The sequence below is a fragment of the Delphinus delphis genome, chromosome 1 (assembly GCF_949987515.2).
Source record: "Delphinus delphis chromosome 1, mDelDel1.2, whole genome shotgun sequence".
NCBI lineage: Eukaryota > Metazoa > Chordata > Mammalia > Artiodactyla > Delphinidae > Delphinus > Delphinus delphis.
This window is the reverse complement of record NC_082683.1, coordinates 157,112,303-157,132,394: the sequence shown is the minus strand read 5'-3', so window position 1 is coordinate 157,132,394 and position 20,092 is coordinate 157,112,303. Positions and strand designations below refer to the sequence as shown.

The 20,092-nt window shown below is 34.8% G+C and overlaps 1 protein-coding gene across 9 annotated transcripts in view; it reads left to right on the top strand.

Annotated features, from left to right (window-relative positions):
* AKT3 (AKT serine/threonine kinase 3) overlaps positions 1–20,092 on the top strand; it is a 397,034-nt gene that overhangs the window by 154,559 nt on the left and 222,383 nt on the right. The window contains exon 1 of one of the 9 annotated variants that reach the window (XM_059996900.2): positions 360–458. The exons of the other annotated variants lie outside the window; for them this stretch is intronic. The gene's annotated coding sequence lies outside the window, so the exon portion shown is untranslated. Of the gene's footprint in view, positions 1–359; positions 459–20,092 lie in introns of those variants that run through there. 9 annotated transcript variants of the gene reach the window in all.

Here is a 20,092-nt window from a genome sequence, read left to right as displayed (position 1 = left end):
GTCAGCAATCAACTCTCACTTATCCAAAGATACTTATGTAAAGAACACCATACATGTAATAATTTTCACTGAATTCTTCTTAAATACTTTTAAATTAAATTGTTTTTAAATATTTTTACCTTTCTTTACTTCCTTTTCTCATCATCCTAAGTAACAACCTCACACGCTTTGTTCTGTTTTGAAATTTCTTACCTTATGTGCATATGATTTAAAGTGACACAATTTGGAAACATAGGAGTTATCACAATTAATAATTAAACATATTTTTAGGAAATCTAAGTTCAAATGAATATTTAGAAAGTTTTTATTGAGGGTTTATTGTGTTCTCAACATTGTACCAGGTACTGAGGGAAAAAAGAAGGAAATAAGGAAGGAAACCAACCTTTCTTTGAGCGTTACTATGTGCCAGGCCCTTTCACATATGTTATCTCATTTAATCTTCACAACAACATTCTGAGGTAAGTATTATGTTCTCCATTTTAAAGAGACTGAGAGAGATTATGTGACTTGCTTTAGGTCACTTATCTGGCAAATGGCAGAGCCAGAATTTCAACCTGTGTGTAACAGGATGCTAATCTTAAAGCCTGCGTTCATTTCATTAATCCACAGACATACGATGTAGCTCTTGGATTTGAAGAATTTATAATCTAGTACCAAAAATATGCCACAAACCCTTGGAGTTAGTATTTTGTGATTGGTATTTTGATGGTTCAGTTCTGAAGTAAGTTTATAATTAATATATTCAGTAAGAGTTTAGGAAAGGGAGGTGTCATTAAGGACTAGATCATCAAGAAAAGCCTCATTGAAAACTGAGATTGTTTGGAGAAATAGTAAGATTTCAAAAGATGGCATATATTCCAGGTAACAGGAATAGCAATAATTTGAAAAAATTATTTCTAAGAAACTTCAGCTGAATCTCTTATTGTTAATTTAAATGGGTATGAAATCCTCAGATATGAATGAAATCTCCAGATGGTATGTTATTTCTTTATCCCTTTATAGAGTGAAAAATATCAAAGGAGAAAGAAGGATAAATGATACGAATAAATATGGCACTTGAAATATTTAGCAGAATGCCATAATCATACCAGATACTTTGTTTTCTTAGTGTCAGAGTTAGGCATTCGGTCCCCTATTTGCTTACTTGGCGTTTTACATGCAGTTTCTGTAGTAACATTGCTATTCATCTTCTCTTCTAGTAGAATATAAAATAATCTTACTGATGCAAATAAATATTCTATTTTAAAATATCATCTTAAAGTCAATACTCTTTTTTTAGCTAAAAATATTTTGAACTGTAGCTTTTAGCTTGGAAAGGGGCGCATCATCTATCTGTTTATTTTTTCAAAATCCAACCTATTTTGTGTAAGAGAGCTGAGGTGATGTGAATGCAGAGTGATTACTGGGTGTGGGGTGGGAGGATAACCACCTGCAGCCTGTGTGTAATAAGCAGCTGTGGTGGATTTTCGTATAATTTTTTAATATTTAATTATTAATAGGTCAATATACTTCAGTTTTTCAAATAAAATTTTACTGAATGTATAACACTCAGCTAGCCTTTGGTGCTAAGGATCCTTGTACTGTTGTTTTATCTTATTACTGATCCTAGAATTTTCCTCTATGATACCCTTCCATATCTGAAGAGTAAAAATAATTCTTTTTACACACATTTCTGAGTATACTCATTTATCACCAGATTACTTCTATAGATTATTTTTGGTTAAGTTAAATGTAAATAAAACCTAGCTGCCTTATTTGTTTAATATTTGTTTTTTAACTTAATTCTTTTTTCTAAAAAGTAGAGCTTTATATGTAATTACTTTTTAAAAAATGTAAATTAGGGAATTCCCTGGTGATCCAGTGGTTAGGACTCTGCCCTGTTACTGCTCTGGTCGAGGAACTAAGATCCTGCAGGCTGCATGTTGCAGCCAAAAAAAATCCCAAAATTGTAAATTCAAAAATGATTATATGCCCATTATATTTGCTGCTTTAATCTCATCTTACTTATAATTAATACATATGACATTAACAGAGACTTAAGGAAGTAAAGGAAGAGAACTAACATTTTTTAAGTGCCTACTATGTATGAGGTGCCTTATTTACAGGAACATGACAAGAAAAACATGAAATGAATATTACCTTAAAAAAAACAAACTAAATAGTGAAACTGAGACCTAGAGAGATTAAGAAACTTTCCTAGAGTCTCAAAGCGAGTACATTGAACAATTAACTATGATTTGGATTCTGGACTAACACCCGGCTTGAATGCATTTAATCATAAATGGGGTTCAGAGATAATGACACTCTTCAAGTAATGTATATTCAGTACCACAAAAACTTCGTTAGATGTCAAGTATTATTAACAGTAGGTTAATAGCAGACTGTCATTGTTCTCAAGAGGTATATTTTATTTAACTGTGAAATTTATTTATACTACAGCAGAGGGACAAGCATGGAGGTGGTAGCCAGGTGGCTGATTATTTGATAGAAATTTATTATGTAATATTGGGCCAGTCACTTCACCACCCTGGTGTTTTATCATCTGTGATGAGAAGGAGTTGGAATGAAGAATCTCTGAAGTCTTTTCTTCTAGAAGTCAATGATTTGCCTATCAGCAGCAGATAATAATTTCTTGGAACATTCAGTCTATTGAGAAGTAATAATAATAATAACCACTTGTTGAGCACCTGTGTGCTATGCACTTTATATGTATATTACTAGTCCTGCTGACATTTTTTCAGGATACATAATATCTCTATTTTATAGCTAGGGAAACTGGGCTCATAGAATTTGCCAGTGGTCGTGCATCTAATGAACTTTGGAACTGAAAGCTAAACCCACAGCTTTCAGGTGTCAAGGCCAGTGCTTTTATCACACCACTGCTTAACTAAAACATCTCTGGCTGCTGTAGGGTCTTCAGGGTGCTGAAAGCAGCTTCTGGCTGCTGTAGGGTCTGCATAGGCAGTTCAGAAGGTGTGGGCTTTCCATGCCCCTAGACTAGATTATATGTTAGCATCATAGATCAAATCTTGTCATTCTCAACTAGTATATGAAAATATATTTCAGAGCTTTTGGATATTTCCATTTAAGGAAACTGAAGCTTAATGCAGAGAATTTAGTAGGTGAAGATTTCAGCCTTCTTCTTCCAATTATATCAAAGAAGTCATAGGAGAAACACTAATTTTTAGAGACAGAATCATCGGATATTAGTACGTATTATATTATCATTGCATTTTTAACAAACTAGATTTGAGGGACACATTTTTTATCCCACTGCAGTTATATACTAAATCGCTGCCTTTCTGTTTTTCCCCCTATATCTTTATGCTATTTTAAAGCATTTGTTATATTTTGAATAAAGTTAAATGAGGCTCAAGGCCACAGTCAGGGGAAGGACCTTTAAGCCTTGGAATTTAGGAAGGATAGAGAGGCATTCTTTGGGGTTGGAAATAATACATAATCAAGCAGATGCTAATGAAAAAATGAAATGCAGAGCATGAAAAAAGAGGCAAGGGTGCCTGTTTGAAAGTTTTATGGAGGAGAGTACATTGCCCCTTTATTACAATAATGTTTCTGCACTATAATAAGGTCTTTCATTGCAAGTTCAGCTTTTTTCATTCATTTGTTTTGTGCTCTGCTTCCTGTTACTAATTGTCAGCACAATGGTCTTCCAACTATGAAGTCTCAGTGTCCTTTTGGACCAATTTGTCATTGTCTTTCTCCCTCACCCCCAACCCGTGCACTATTACTATGGTTGCATTTTTAGACATTTTTAATGTTTTAAAATGGCAGTGCTTTTGAAACATGCCAGAATAGTTCATGCTAATTGAATCATCCAACCAGCAACAGTTATTGCTTCCAAAAGCACACTGATAAAGTTTCTGTCTCTATAGGATATTCTTATAAAGTAATTAAAATATATAATTCTGTATAACATTATTCCATTTGCGTTGTTTCCTTTGAGCTTTACAATCGTCCTATGGAAATAGGACATTTTGTTAAAATATTTTTGTTAAACGGTATTATTTGCAGATCTACTCTTACCTCCTAAATTCTTTGGGATTTCTGTGCCTTTAGGAACTTACATTTCTACGGTTTTTCTGCTAATGGCTCTCTATTCTTATAGCTAGATTATTTTACATGACTAAGGAATCAACAATGTTGGCTTAGATTGACAAACCTGAAGAAGTTACGATTCCGATAACTCTAGTTACATGTTAATTCATGTTACGTTTTTAACATTTTGGTCAATAAATATTTCAAATGTGCTCTCAGCTTTGTATCAATAATCTAATATTGACAGAAAGACATTTTTCCAATGTAACTTTGGCCAGTTTTCTTTGGGGGAAAACTGTTTCAGTACTCTGCATGTCACCTGTTTCTATCACTTTAGTATTGCAGAACACTTGAAAGTGAAGTATATAAATACAGCTTGTTATAAATAAATAAACCTTTCCTTCTCTCTTATAAGCAGCTAACATTCCTAAAACAATATGTGACATACTAAGAAGATCCAAGAATTTAGAGCTAGAAAGCCTGGATCAGAGACTCAGCTTTACAACCTTAATGACTTGATGATTTTGAACAAGTGACTTAAAAATCAGACAGCTTTCATTTTCTTTTTTCTATTTGTGAAATGGAAATGATGAAAATACTTTAGAACTTTATTGGGAGAATTAAGTGAGAAATAATGCATGTAATATCTTAATGTTGTGGTTAAGCTGCTAATAATATGCTAAAATAAAGACTTAGTAGTTATTTATTGAAAAAGAATGAATTTTGGAGAAATATATAATGGAAAGCATAGTTTCCCTATTGACCTAAGTTGGCAAAGATGAGATTTTTTTTTTCTATTCTGCTAGAGATGAATGAGCAGATTATCCCAATGTATGCTGTTCATTTGGCTTGCAGTGTATCAAACTAAATTATAAATTAAGTATTTTTGTACTGTTACAAAGAGGCAGAGACCTGTTTATGGCTGGGTTGAAACTTTTTAAATGAGTTTGAGTAAGACTAATCAGGCTAATAGTATGTAGGACAACTTGGACAGGGAGAGAAGGCTGGAGAAAGGGAGACCATCCAGGAGGCCATTTCAGGGATCCAGATTTTGGTAATAAATTCTCTGGTTGGGTGTTAGCAGTGAAAAGAAGGGATGATTTGTTACAAAAGAACTGTTACAGTGAATGTTGCAGACTGGGTTGAAGGAGAATCCAAGACGACTGAGGATGTGTTTCTTGGATGATTAGGAAGGTGATACAGAAATAAAATGAATGGAAACATTGTGTGGACGTTGTAATTTTCAGTTTGGAAGATTAAAAGAAACACCCTTTTAGATATGTTGAGAATGAGGAATAATAGGTCCTCAAAAGAGAGATGCCAGTTTTGCCATATGGAAATGGAGCTCGATGGAAAGGCTGGCACTAGAGGGGCAGGTTTAAGAGTCATCAAACGTCAGGTGATAATTGTGGCAGAGCCATGAGAGAGACTCTGCAGAATGACATCCAAAGTCCTTACCAGGTCATTGAAGGTCTTTTTGATCTCATCTTCTACCACACCCACAACTTACTTTACTCCAGTCACACTGGACTTGCCATTTCTCAGACATGTCTGTGGGCTCTCTCCAACTGTGGGTCTTTGCTCTTACTGTTCCTTCAACCCAGATCACTCTTTCCACAGATGTCTGCATTGGTTGCCCATTTCATTAAGGAATACCCTTTCTAAATAGTCTTTCTAAAATAGTACCACCTTCCCTGTCATTTTAACTTGTTGCCCTGCATAATTTTTCTTCATAGTACTTATTATCATCTATTATGTTATAAATTGTTTTAATTGTTTATTGTTTGACCACTTATCTCCTCAGTAAAATATAAGCTTTATGAAAAATAAGGACTTTGTTTTCTTCACTGCTGTATTTCCAGTGCCTGGCTTGTTGTCAGGCATGCTATGAGCACACAGTAAATATTTGTTTAATGAATATCTAAATTTACTAAGGATAAAATTATCATTAAAGAAAAGCATAACACAAAGTTCTCAGCATAAGGGAGCAGCTCAGTTCTAAGGAAGAATCCTTAAGAAAGAAGATTAATGAATGGTCAGAGAGTTGCAGGTAAAATCAGGCAAGTCTGTGTCATGGGGGCCTGGGAGAGTGACTCACAGGTAGGGAGCCAGGAGCATCAGAGGCAGCAAAGAAGTGAAAATGAGAAAAAGGAAAATGTATTTGATGAGAAGATTTCAGGAGACTGGTAGAAACCACAACTTAGCTAAATGGTTAAGGAATATGTAACAAAGACCACTCTTGTAAATAATGTCTTTTAAAGGGAAGGAAAGCAGCATTCAATACATGTGCATCTTGCTCTATGTGTATATTTATTATTTGTTAACCCTGGTATGCATTGATAAGCAACTATGAAGATGAGTAGAAATTGTCACATTGATACATGGAAGCTTGAGGTATTTAAGTTGTAAATTAAAGTTGATACAAAATAAATTGATTATTCTAGTAGTGATACCTTTAAACTTCAATGCCCAATGAAATATTCTGAAGTTTAACTTGTGTTCAATGAGTTTAATTCACTAGAAGGGTCTTTATTTTAGGTATTCAAATATACACTTTATTTTTAAAAAATAATTTCCTTGGACATTTTTGGTACATACTTTGAGGAAAGAATCTAGTAGTATTTTGGAAGGAGTTTCTGTTTTTGACTTCTTATCGTAAAAATTTTCAGACATACAGGTAAGTAGAGAAAATAGCTTACTGTACTCTAATGTCTATTGTATTGCAAAACAAACAAACAAAAAGAAGAACCAAAAAATAGCTTGCCTAATGGTATATTAGATGTTTACATGACTCTTACAGCTCTGTTAGGAAATGCCTCATGTCATTTTCATTATCTTAAACATTGTCCCACAGTGACCACAGTGTATTTTTACCTGAAATTTCAAGTATGTGGAGGGTATGCAGAGAACAGTTGTTCTAGAAGACTCTTGAAGTATTTGTTTGATTAATTAGAAGCAGGATATGGTGGACCAACAAGATGGAGATATGTTGATGGGGAAAGTGTTGGCTCTAAATGTACTTTTGGTAAATGGTGGTATCTGTGGTTACCATATTCATTAAAGAAAAACATATTAGGAGAAGTTCACGTTAACATGTTGTGATTTCAAATACAGTTTAAATCCACAAGTAGTATCCATGTTAAAACCAAAGAAGTAAGATTTATGATAATTAAAATGTCAGAATTTGAAATATGTATCATAAAGTGAAAACATCTCCTAGAGTGGAAATAATGTTAGTGACCCAGTCTTACTCCCCTCTTGTATAGAATTTTGTATTTTATAAAATAACTTTTTTTTTTCTTCTATTTCCTTATATGGAGAAGGATATGTTGACTCTGGGTAATAGGTAAATGATTCAGACCCAAACACTAGAAACATGCAGCTGGACCAATGCAAGTTTGGGAGTCACTTTTCTATCATTAGTAATTGAAAATTTTTATTACCGCTAGCTTTACTGGTATTGCAGTTTGTGAGATCCAGCAGTGAAAACATCCGGATGCTCTGCTGCCCTCCTTGCTGCGTTCTTTCTCTTCTGTTCCTCATTTGAATCCACCTTTCCCTTACATGCCTACTTGGAGAAACAAAAAGTGGCAGCAACAGTATCCTACGAAGGGTAATCCTCATCGCTAACCATCCCTATGGTGTGTTCAGAGCCAGGAGCAAATACATTGGGGCCCACCTCCCTCTTCAAACATTGTTATCAGATGAAAGCCTGGATTTCTTTGCAGAAGAAAGGATGTCACAGAAGGGAGAACAGTCAGGCACAGGAAGGTATGGGGAAGGCACAGAGGAGGGAACAGATAGGGCTTTTCATCTGCAGATTTTTTTTAAAGGCAGTTTTCCTAGCAGTGTATTCTTTCCAGATGAGCATGGAATGTGGATTCAGACAGACCTCAGGTAAATCCTTATACAGTTGCTTACAAGCTATGTGTTTGTGAGCAAGTTATTTAGCTACTTTCAGTCTCAATTCTTTCATTTATAATGTGGAGGATAATAACATAACAGCTCTTAGGTTTGGCCTGCACATGAAATTAACATTTAGAAACCTCTAATCAGTGCAGTGCCCTGGTACATAGTGATTGCAGTACACATATCCTCTACTGATCTTGCTCTCTACCAGGGTATCTGCCACACCTAAGCTATTATCCCCTCAGTGGAATTAATAAATCTCTTTAAGGTTGATGTGTTGAGTCTTAATTGGGTGCTATGCTTTTTTGCTCCCTGGATAATAAAACCTTTAAATAAAAGAAAGAAATGTTTTTTCCCTCTTTTAAAGAATATCTGTAATAGTATTATATCTGGGGCCTTAAAAATAAACTCTCTTTATGGTCATTATAACTTAAAGAGCATTGTTTAATTTTGTGATTTAATTATAAATAGAATCTATTATTATGTGTTTGTTTTTCACATTGGATGTTAGTGGAACTATTTTTAAAAGAATATAGTTAGCACTTAAAGGGTTAAAGCATTTGAAATAAAACCTAATCTTTTAAATAAAATCTGAACAGGTGATGTCTAAAAATTTTTTTGGTATGTATTTTCTTGATTTTGCATCTTGCATTTCCTCTATTTATTTGGCTTTCAGGTTTACAGAGTAATTACAGCTTTGAATGAAACTGGTCATCTGTGGTTCAGAGTGGTCTAAAAGTAAATAGGATGTTTGAAATTCAGCTTAGAGCTTAACTTGGTCAGGTGAGTGTAGCTAGTGTATCTATTTAATTTAAATACTGGTGTAACAAAAACTTTATTGAAAAATATCACCTACCCGTAAAATAATTCAGAATAATGGTAGTAAAGATGATCCAGGATCTCAAGAAAAAATGGAGGCATGGCTTGAGAAGATACAGAAACGTAGACGAACTAAGGAACAAACAAACAGATGAACAATACAATATCTGAAATAAAAAAATACACTAGAAGGAAACAGTAGCAGAATAAGTGAGGCAGAGGAATGGATAAGTGAGCTGGAAGACAGAATGGTGGAAATCACTGCTGCAGACAAGAATAAAGAAAAAAGAGTGAAAAGAAATGAAGACAGCCTGAGACCGCTGGGACAATGTCAGATGCACGAACATTTGCATTATAGGGGTCCCAGAAGAAGAAGAGAGAGAGAAAGGACCTGAGAAAATACTGGAAGAGATAATAGTGGAAAACTTCCCAAACATGGGAAAGGAAACAGTCACCCAAGTCCAGGAAGTGTAGAGAGTCCCAGGCAGGACAAACCCAAGGAGCAACACGCCAAGATGCATAGTAATCAAACTGACAAAAATTAAATACAAAGAAAAAATATTAAAAGCAACAAGGGAAGAGCAACAAATAACATACAAGGGAACTCCCATAAGGTTATCAGCTGATTTCTCAGCAGAAACTCTGCAGGCCAGAAGGGAGTGGCATGATATGTTTAAAGTGATGAAAGGGAAGAACCTGCAACCAAGGATACTCTACCCAGCAAGGCTGTCATTCAGATTCGACAGAGAAATCAAAAGCTTTACAGACAACCAAAAGCTAAGATAATTCAGCACCACCAGACCAGCTTTGCAACAAATGCTAAATAAACTTTTCTAGACAGAAAAGAAAAGGCCAAAACTAGAGATGAAAAAATTCCATATGGAAAAGCTCTTTGGTAAATGCAAGCACACAGTAAAGGTAGGAAATTATCCACACACAAATATGATATCAAAACCAGGAATTGTGAGAAGAGAGCACAAATGCAGACGATTAGAAATGCATTTGAAGTTGAAAGACCAGCAACTTAAAACAGTCTTGTTTATATATAGAATGCTCTATCAAAACCTCATGATAATCACAAATCAAAAATCTACAGTAGATACACACACAAAAAAGAAAAAGGAATCCAAACACAACACTAAAATTAGTCATCAGCTCACAAGGGAAGAGAACAAAAGAGTAAGGGAAGAAAAAAGACGTACAAAAACAAACCCCAAACAGTTAACGAAATGGCATTAAGAACGTACATGTTGATAATTACCTTAAACGTAAATGGATTAAATGCTCCAACCAAAAGACATAGACTGGCCGAATGGATACAAAAGCAAGACCCATATATATGCTATCTACAAGAGACCCACTTCAGATCTAGGGACACATACAAACTGAAAGTGACAGGATGGAAAAAGATATTCCATGCAAATGGAAATCAAAAAAAAGCTGGAGTAGCAATACTCATATCAGACAAAGTAGACTTTAAAGGTGAGACAAGAAGGACACTACCTAGTGATCAAGGGATCAATCCAAGAAGAAGATATAACAATTGATAATATATATGCACCCAACACAGGAGCACCTCAATATATAAGGCAAATACAGCCATAAAAGGAGAAATTGACAGTAACACAATAATAGTGGTGGGCTTTAATACCCCGCTTTCATCAGTGGACAGATCATCCAGACAGAAAATCAATAAGGAAACACAGGCCTTAAATGACACATTAGACCAGATGGACTTAACTGATATTTATAGAGCATTCTATCCAAAAACAGCAGATTACACATTCTTCTCAAGAGCACATGGAACATTCTCCAGGATTATTCACATGCTGGGTCACAAAGCGAGACTTGGAAAATTCAAGAAAATTGAAATTATATCAAGCATCTCTTCTGACAACAGTGGTATGAGATTAGAGATCAACTACAGGAAGAAAAGTGTAAAATAAGTAAACACATGGAGGCTAAACAATATCCTACGAAACAACCAATAGATCACTGAAGAAATCAAATAGAAAATCAAAAAATACCTAGAGACAAATGAAAACAAAAGCATGACGATCAGAAACCTATGGGACACAGTAAAAGCAGTTCTAAGAGGGAAGTTTATAGCAATACACTCTTACCTCAGGAAACAAGAAAAATCTCTCATAAGCAACCTAGCCTTATACCTAAAGCAACTAGAGAAAGAAAAACAAACAAAACCCAAAGCTAGTAGAAGGAAAGAAATCATAAAGATCAGAGCAGAAATAAATGAAATAGAGACAAAGACAATAATAGGTCAGTGAAACTAAAAGCTGGTTCTTTGAAAAGGTGAACAAAATTAATAGACCTTTAGCCAGACTCATCAAGAAAAAAGGGGAGAGGGCTCAAATCAATAAAGTTAGAAATGAAAAAGGAGAAGTTACAATGGACACCAAAGAAATACAGAGGATCTTAAGAGACTACTAGAAGCAACTATATGCCAAAGAAATGGATAACCTAGAAGAAATGGACACATTATTAGAAAGGTACAATCTCCTAAAACTGAACCAGGAAGAAACAGAAAGTATGACCAGACCAATTGCAAGTACTGAAATTGAAACTGTTTTAAAAACTCCCAACAAGCAAAAGTCCAGGACTAAATGCCTTCACAGGCAAATTCTATCAAACATTTAGAGAAGAGGTAACACGTATCCTTCTGAAACTATTCCAAAAAATTGCAGAGGACGGAACACTCCCTAACTCATTCTAACTCGTCATCCTGATATCAAAACCAGACAAAGAGACCACACACACACACAAAAAATTACAGCCCAATATCACTGATGAACATAGATGCAAAAATCCTGAACAAAAGTACTAGCAATCCAAATCTGACAATACATTAAAAGGATTATACACCATGATCAAGTGGGATTTATCCAAGGGATGCAAGGATTTTTCAGTGTCCTCAAATCAGTTAGTATGATACACCACAGCAACAAATTGAACCATATATGATCATCTCAATAGATGCAGAAAAAGCTTTTGACAAGATTCAACACCCATTTATGATAAAAACTCTATAGAAAGTGGGCCTAGAGGGAATATACCTCAACATAATAAAGGCCTTATATGACAAACCTACAGCTAACATCATACTCAATGGTGAAAAACTGAAAGCATTTCCTCACAGATCAGGAACAAGACAAGGATGTCCACTTTCACCACTGCAATTCAACATAGTTTTGGAAGTCCTAGGCAGGGCAATCAGAGAAGAAAAAGAAATAAAAGGAATCCAGATTGGAAAAGAAGAAGTAAAACTGTCACTCTTCACAGATGACATGATACTATACATAGAGAATCCTAAAGATGCCACCAGAAAAGTACTAGAGCTCTTCAATGAATTTGGTAAAGTTGCAGGATACAAAATTTGTACACAGAAATCTATTGCATTTCTATACATTAACATCGAAAGATGAGGAAGAGAAATTAATGAAACAATCCCATTTACCAATGCATCAAAATGAATAAAATACCTAGGAATAAACTTACCTAAGGAGGCGAAAGACCTGTACTCTGAAAACTGTAAGATGCTGATGAAAGAAATCAAAGATGACACAAATAGATGGAGAGATACACCATGTTCTTGGATTGGAAGAACAAATATTGTCAAAATGACTATAGTACCCAAGGCAATCAACAGATTCAATACAATCCCTATCAAACTACCATTTTTTACCAAACTAGAACAAAAAAATCATAACACATTATAGACTGGAGACATATCAGTACGTGTTTTGTTACCCGAACATTATTGACTGGAGATGTATCAATACGTTTTTAGAGAGTAATGCAATTAATATCACTGGGGGAAGTTGTTAGAAGCCTAAAGTTGATCAAGGGTTCATTTTACAACTTAACGATTGTCATTAGTATTTACATTTTGCTCTGTTAGATTTTTGTTCTAACCTTGTGTATATTATCAACACAAGTTTATTACCATAAAATTTTCAAAAATGAAGCATCGTGAAATTTTGAGTGAAGAAGAATTTGTGGGTGAATTTCATGCACCGAAATTTCTCTGATTGTCCAAGTGTCATATATACTACTGTCTCAGAAGATGATCGTTCTTCAGAATATAGTTCTGATTCAGACAGTGTGAATATTATACCAACAAAAAGATAAAAAACCTTAGCAATTGATTCTGATTCGGAAAGTGAAAATGAAACCCACTGTGCTGGAGAATGCTCCTTTGCTTCTACAGAAGTGGATTGAAGATAACATTTCATGAAATTAGAAGACTTTACAGATGTGTCAGGTGTAAGTATTGAATGTAATAACCTGCAAAGTGTTAGTGAAATAACAGAATTAATTTTTGGTAAGGACTTTTTCAAGTTGGTTGCTTCTCAAAGAAAGTTGTATCATGAACAGAATGAAAAATCATATAAGAAGTATGAGAAGGCTTTAAAATGGAGTGATGTAACCAATAGTGACATGAAGAAGTTTCTTGGATTAATAATTTTGATGGGACAAATAAAGTCACACTGGAAAGAATATTGGTTGATTGATCCCTTACTTGAAACACCTATCTTTCCAAAGATTATGATGAGAAGAAGTTTGGAACAAATAATGATATTTCTTCACTTTAATGGTAGCTTGGAAACTCTGCTTCCTGCAGACAGAATTTCAAAAGTTAAACCTCTTCTGGATTATTTTCCATCTGTATACCCAAACAAGAGCCATCACTTGTGGAGAGCATGATTTAGATTCAAAACCTATAATCCTGGAAAATGTACAAAATATGGAATTTTGGTCAGGATGGATAGCAAATGTGAAACTGATATATATGCAAACTTGAGATTTACACAGGTGAAGGAAAGAAATTGCAAGAAACAATATTATCAGTCCTACAACCTTATCTTTGTTCGTGGCACCATATTTACCAAGACAGTTATTACAACAGTGTGTCCACATCTGAAATGTTGTTGAAAAATAAAACCAGAATTTGTGGGACTATAAGAGAGAATCCTGGTCTACCAAACCAATTAAAGGAGAAATCTAAAAATCTACAGAGGGGAGAAATGACATTCACATGGAAGGGAGACGTTATTCTTATATGGAAAGACAAGAGGTTAGTCCGCCTGGTGACAACAATTCATGACACCTCCATAGCATCTACAGGAAAGGAAGACAGGAGGACTGGTCATCAGATAACTAAGCCCACTTGTATATTAGAGTATAATAAATATATGAAAGGAGTTGATCGATTGGTCAATATTTGGCAAACTTCAGTATCCTCCAGGAAACTTGAAAATGGTATAAGAAAGTGGGCTTCTATTTGAGTAATTGTGGTTTATTCAATGCATTTAAAATTAATTGTAGCCTTAATGCACAGAGTAAAATGACTTACAAGCAATTTTTGTTAGCAGTAGCTAGAGAATGTGTAACTGACCATTCTGGTGAATGTAGTGGTAGTACTGCACCTGGTCCTTCTTGTGGCATTTTTAAAAGAGCCACCCACAAAGATCCACCTTGTTGACTATCAGGTAAAAGAAAATAACATGTTCTAGAGGAAATAATACCCACAGGACTAAAAAATGCCACCGGAAAGTGTAGGTTCTGATCTTGTAATAGATGTTCTGTTCCTCTGCACAGAGGTGATTGCTATACTGTGTATCACACTTGAACGAAGTACTAGAATACTTCAGTAAGATATGTACAGAGTTTCAAATAAATACATTAAGTGCAAAAAAGTTGTTGATATTTTCTCAAATGTGGGTGTTTAAGTATTCACTTACATAACAAATCACCGGCCACAGGCATTAGTTTCTGCCAAAATCCCCCAGTCAATAATGTGTTAAAATTTGTATGGAGACAAAAAGACCCTGGATAGCCAAAGCAATCATTTTTTTAAATATTTTTTGGCCATGCCAGGTCTTAGTCACGGCATGCGGGATCTTTGTTGCCATGTGTGAGATCTTTGTTATGGCATGCAGGATCTTTTTTACTTGCGGCATGCCGGATCTTCATTGCGGCATGCGGGATCTTTAGTTGCGGCATGCAGGATCTAGTTTCCTGACTAGGGATTCAACCGGGGCCCCCTGCATTGGGAGCATGGAGTCTTAACCACTGGGACTACCAGGGAAGGCCTGCCAAAGCAACCTTGAGAAAGAAAAAGGAAGCTGGAGGAATCAGGCTTCCTGAGTTCAGACTATACTACAAAGCTACAGTCATCAAAATAGTATGTTACTGCACAAAAACAGAAAGATAGATCAATGGAACAGGTTAGAAAACTCACAAATAAATGCATGCGCCTGTGGTCAGTTAATCTATGACAAAGGAGGCAAGAGTATACAATGGAGAAAAGATAGTCTCTTTAATAAATGGTACCAGGAAAACTGGACAGCTACATGTACAAAAATGAAATTAGAACATTTCTTTAACACCATACACAAAAATAAACTCAAAATGGATTAAAGACCTAAATGTAAGACCTGATACTATAAAACTCTTAGAAGAAAACATAAGCAGAACACTCTTTGGCATAAATCACAGCAAAATCTTTTTCGATCCTTTGCCCAGAGTGATGGGAAGAAAAACAAACAAATGGAACGTAATTATACTCAAAAGCTTTTGCACAGAATGGGAGAAAATATTTTCAAATGATGTGACTGACAAAGGATTAATCTCCAAAGTTTACAAACAGCAAATGCAGCTCAATATCAAAAAAACAAACAACCCAATCAAAAAACTAGCCAAAGACCTAAATAGACATTTCTCCAAAGAAGACATACAGATGGCCAGGAGGCACATGAAAAGACTCTCAACATCACTAAGTATTAGAGAAATGCAAATCAAAACTACAATGAGATACCACCTCACACCAGTCAGAATGTTCATCATTAAAAAGTCTACAAACAATAGATGCTGGAGAGGGTGTGGAGAAAAGGGAGCCCTCCTACCCTGATGGTGGGAACATACAAGCACTATGGAGAACAGTATGGAGGTTTCTTTCAAAACTAAGAATAGAGCTACTATATGATCACTGATATGTGGAATCTAGAAAAAATGATACAAATGAACTTATTTACAAAACAGAAACACTCACAGACTTAGAGAATGAATTTATGGTTACCAGAGGGAATGGATGGGGTGGGGGTAGGGATAGATTGGGAGTTCAGGATTGACATGTACACAGTACTAAATTTAAAATAGATAACCAACAAAGACCTACTGTATAATACAGGGAACTCAGCTCAATATTCTGTAATAATCTAAGTGGGAAAAGAATTTGAAAAAGAATATATACTTATGTGTATAACTGAATCACTTTGCTGTACACCTGTAACTAACGCATCATTGTTAATCAACTGTACTCCAATATAAAATAAAAATTTTTTGAAAAAAGAAAAATATCATGGGATATGATATAATAAAACCTACCTACCTGACATTTTATCTAGGAATGCTTGCTTTATTTCTGCATATTAAATTGTTCCAGAAGTCATAGATAATCGTTTGGTTAATAGCTTTTTAGAATCTCTATCCAAAATTTCTACTTAAAAAAAAAATTGTCCTACCTTGAGTTAGGAATCTTTACATAATAAAAAGGAAAATATTCTTCTAAAGAAGTATTAGCCAGCCTATTTATTAACCCTGTCCCTTTTAAGAATTCTCTTCAAAATAAGTGTTTTCAGACATGCAACATGTTCTGAAAACTTTCATGGCATATTTTTCTTCATTTTAGAGAGAACTGTATGATATGTTCATGTTTCCATGTTATGACTAACATGAAAGAACCCAAAGTGCTTCTGTTTACTGGCTCAGCTATTTTAATATGGTAATTTAAAGTTTCAACTGTTTTGAGTTTGGATTCAGCTCTTTAATTATATCTGTTTATGCACAGCAGTAACCCCTGAGGCATTGTGGTAGATATTCTCTTCTGATGTTGACTCGACTGTCACTTGAATATTGTGGACTCCCTTTTGCTAGCCACTTCTCTCTTCTATAGTTTCAATCTAATGGGTATTATTTAGAAGTTGGATTGATTTACAGAGTATTTCATACTGAAGCCTGTAAACATATAGGTTTATTTCTATTCTTCATGTCCATAATTACATGTAACATTTTTGTTTAGCTAGAGGTTTCAGGAAGACCTGATTAAAACCTTTATACCATTAGTAGAATATTACTTTATAATTACACAGAATGATTAAAAATAGAGCTTAGTATATGCTGTAAGCCTGTACAGTTTCTTACTCATTTTTCTTACTATGTCCAGAATCTGGTGCTTGGCCCATAATTGGCATTTCGTATATGTTGTTGATTCATGAATACTTAGCATATTTAGTCAAAACAAGCATGGTGTGAATAACCACTTATGTCATTTTATTATTATTTTAATATTTTTCCAAAACAATTATATTCATAAATACAAATATTTTATTCTTTTCTAAATGTTACTTTTTAGTAGTTTGCTTGGGAATGGTAATCACTTTTATTTTCCTTTTCATGAATTGCAGTAATTAATAACCACTTAGAATCTCATACATAGTATTTTTAAATAGCTTTTACATTTATAACATTAAGAAGTTCTTTATAGCATTTAAACTTCATTTAGGTGTAGTGTTGAAAATATGCTTCTTTTAAAGTTTACTTTAATTCCTCATAGTGCTTTTAAAGATGAGAAAATCTTGGGGCTTAATGTACTTTGCCTTGGGTAATAATAGCTGATAGTGTGTGATAGAGGCTAGATTTGAATCTGGTATTCTAAAGTCTATTATCTTAATTATTTTGACATCACCACAATGGAAAACTTAAGTAAAGCTTAAATAGGTGAACCTTAGAGTGGGCATTCTTTCTTTCCTTTTCTGTTCTTCCTGTGTCCCTTTACTCCATGGTTCACTCTCGAGTATTTCTGTCAGGACTGTCCCTCTTTTTAAGTGTCTGTTCTCCATTCTTTACATTAAAAGCCAATTGGCAGGAATTACATGGTGCTCCAGTGGTTAGGACTCTGTGCTTCCACTGCAAGGGCTACGGGTTCGATGATCCCTAATTGGGGAACTAAGTTCCCACAAGGCACGTGGCAAGGCCAAAAATAAAACAAAAACAAAAAACACCAATGGGTCAATTACTCAATCATCAGGTATTTACTGTGTACCTTTATGTGCTGTCACTGCTGTAGGTGCTCTGAGGAAGAGTCGTACACATAATTCCTAACTTTTAAGTAATTCATCTAGCTAGGACATCAAATTAACATTGATTAAACATCTGCAAGACAGTATAGTGAACCATTGGCTGGAAGCTTGATAGGAATTTTATAAAGAAGGAAACAGGAAGGAACAATGGGCTTCAAAGAGAATCAGATTGAGTCTGTACCTTACAGGCAGAGTAAGTTGGGGGAAATTATGTGGTTCTTTATTGGTGTAAATTAGTATAATATCTTTGGTATTTTAAAACTTTTGTATTTCAAACAAAAAATATAAATTGGCATACTATATTTGATTTTTTTAGCATTCATGTTTCAGAAAGTGTGTAACGTTAAGTATTTAACTGTGAAACGATGGATTTTATGATCTGTCAATTCTATTACCTTTTCATTATTTTACATACCACTAAGTTCTCACTTCCCTCCTTACCCATTTTTAGTTCCTTAGTTGATTATCTAAACCACTCCCTTGTCTTGCATCCTGAATTCTGTTTCACTTTCTTGCATTTTCAAACTTACTTAGTTAAAATATAGCTTTGCTTAAATGCAATCCTTTGTATTCCCCATCTGCACCCATGTAACTGAAGTTATCTGGGGAAAAATATACAACCATTATCCCTGGTGGTACTTTAAATTCTTAATCATTAAATTCCGTTGGACCCTTAATGTTGTTTAGCAGTCATGGATATTTCCCTAGTCTGTTTGCTCCTAGAAGGCTATTATATATCTTCTCTTTTCTCAGAGCCCAAGTGCATCCTCTTCCAAACTTATTCTTAAGGATGGCTTTACATGCTAATTCCTTGGAAAAGTAGAAGCAATGAGCAAATAATTTCTACCAGCTCTGGGCTCCTTTACCCTATCTTCTCTCCTGTTGCATCACTAAATTCTCTATACTCCTGATTATAGCCAGCCCTCTACTTGTTTAGTGAATCCTATCCCTTTTTGACTATATAAGAAAGTTGCTCCAGAAATTTTCTCCTCTTTCCTGTATCATCAAAATTACCTTCTTGTTGGATTATTACTGTCAGAATTCACTCACTTGGAAAATGCTTATTGAGTGCTATATGTTAGTTCTCAGTGCTAACAATATATTAGTAGAGCTTATATTCTAGTTGAAGAAACAGTAAATAAAAAAGATATTAAGTTAGTCATCTCATATGCACAAAGATGAAAACATGCTATGGGAAATAAACAGTAAAGCAGGTAAGAGGAGTTGGGGTGTCCTGGGTAAAGGATGCAGATTTCATTACTGAGTGGCATGGTTGAGGTAGGCTTCAATGTGAAGATTAGAATTGATTTAAGACTTGAAGGAGGTGAGGAGTTAACTGTGGGGTTGTGTGAGGGGAAGAATACCTGGCAGAAGGCACAACTAGACAAAAGCCCCTAAAGAGAGAGAGTGCAGTGCATTTCCTCAACAACACTGTCTGTTGCAGTGTCAGCAGACAGCCCTATCCTATTTTCTCTTGTTGTCCAATACCAGATATCCTTTGGAGTGTAGCTCAGGTGTACACCTAATAATAGCAGCTAACATTTATTGAAAACTTACTCTGTGTCACACACCATGCTAAGTACTACAATTATGTATTATTAATCCCTACATCAATTTTCTGATGTAGGTACTCTTACTGCTTCCCATTAAATACTTGAAGACCAGAGAAATTAATTGACTTGTCTAAGCTTGCATCGTTAATGGTAGGAAAAAAAAGTTGAATCCAGGCACAGTAGTGTTGAAATCCATACTTTTAGCCACTATGCTATGTTCCTTTTCTTCGAAGTCTTCCTAGATATAGATAATTGCTGACAGAATTTATCACTTCTGACTGACTGGCTCTAGGTACTATAGATTACTAAGAGTTTTAGGGGGTGCATACTGTCAAAGGCTTATAATCTAGGTAGGGATAAGGATACCTTCTTAAAAATGATAAATAGTAATATAAGATACTCTATGCTAAGTGAAAAATGAGGGGTACAATAATAAATAATGAGAATGTAGAGTGGAGAATGTAGTGAGAATGTTATGAGAATATAGCTTGGGGAATTGTCAGTCTAGGACCAGGTTGTTATAAAAAGCTTCATGGAAGGAGTAGAATTTGATCTGGACTTGAAGGACAGGTATTCTTTTGGCTGTTGGGGATTACA